General features: G+C 46.3%; 1 protein-coding gene across 4 annotated transcripts in view; it reads right to left on the bottom strand.

Annotated features, from left to right (window-relative positions):
- Nucleotides 1-1,324, bottom strand: part of Dmd (dystrophin) — a 2,293,239-nt gene that overhangs the window by 1,306,832 nt on the left and 985,083 nt on the right. The gene's annotated exons all lie outside the window — the stretch shown is intronic.

Here is a 1,324-nt window from a genome sequence, read left to right as displayed (position 1 = left end):
TTTGTAGCTAGAATGACAGAGGCAGCAGGCAGAATCTTTGGAGACCCTGAACAGGCAATGCCTTTAGTGGAACAGTTGATTTATGAGCAAGCCACACAGGAATGCAGAGCAGCGATTACACCCAGAAAGAGTAAAGGACTGCAGGACTGGTTAAGGGTATGTCGTGAGCTTGGAGGCACCTTAATTAATGCAGGGCTAGCAGCTACCATCCTGCAGAGCCAAAGGCATTCAGATACAAGTAATCACAAGGTCTGCTATAACTGTGGCAAACCAGGGCATATAAGAAGGGGCTGCCAGGCCCCCGTAAAAAAGAAAGTGCTAAGACCGTGTACTAGGTGTGGGAAAGGTTATCATCAAGCCAGTGAGTGTCGCTCACTTAGAGACATCAAAGGCAGACTTATTCAGTCTNGACCTCCTCAGGCAGAAAGAAGTGAAGACAATTCAAAAAACGAGTTTCTGNGCCCCAGGTCTCAGGGCCCCATAAAATATGGGATCCCAGCTCACAACAGAAAGACACTACAGTCCACAGAGCTGCAGAAGTCTCAGCAGGAGTGGATCTCCGTTCCACAATTCGATTCATGCTGACACCCCCAATGGGGATGCAGCCCATTCCCACTGACTACAAAGGGCCTCTGCCATCCGGGAGTGTTGGCCTAATACTGGGCCAGGCCTCCTTGGCTTTACAAGGTCTCATTGTTCACCCTGGAGCTGTAAATCAAGACTATGACGGGGAACTTCAAGTTCTTTGTTCCTGCCCTCAAGGTGTTTTTTTCTATATCACAAGGAGAAAAAAATAGCTCAGCTAATAATCTTGCCAAGCCTACATGACTACTCCCCCTCCTCTGGTGTCCTTCAAGCTGCTAGAGAGATTGTCTCTACTGGTAATGATTCTGCTTACTTAATAATGCCTCTTGATTCCAGACCATCCTTAGAGTTAGTTATAGAAGGGAAACAATTTAAAGGGATTCTAGATACAGGAGCAGATAAAAGTATCATCTCTTCCCACTGGTGGCCAAAAGCTTGGCCCGTTACTCAGTCATCACATTCTTTACAAGGGTTAGGCTACCAGTCCTGCCCCACTATCAGCTCTCATGCCTTGAGCTGACAGGCACCTAAAGGTCAAACGGAAAGATTTACTCCATATGTCTTAACACTCCCAGTTAATCTTTGGGGGAGAGACATCTTACAGGCAATGGGAATAACCTTGACTAATGAATACTCAACACAAGCTGTTCAAATGATGAAGAAAATGGGCTATAAAGAGGGAAAGGGATTAGGAAAAAGAGAGCAGGGTAGACTTGAACCTATCCCTCAAGAGGGCAAT

This window comes from Mus caroli, chromosome X, assembly GCF_900094665.2.
Source record: "Mus caroli chromosome X, CAROLI_EIJ_v1.1, whole genome shotgun sequence".
Lineage (NCBI taxonomy): Eukaryota > Metazoa > Chordata > Mammalia > Rodentia > Muridae > Mus > Mus caroli.
This window is presented reverse-complemented; position numbering and strand designations above follow the sequence as displayed.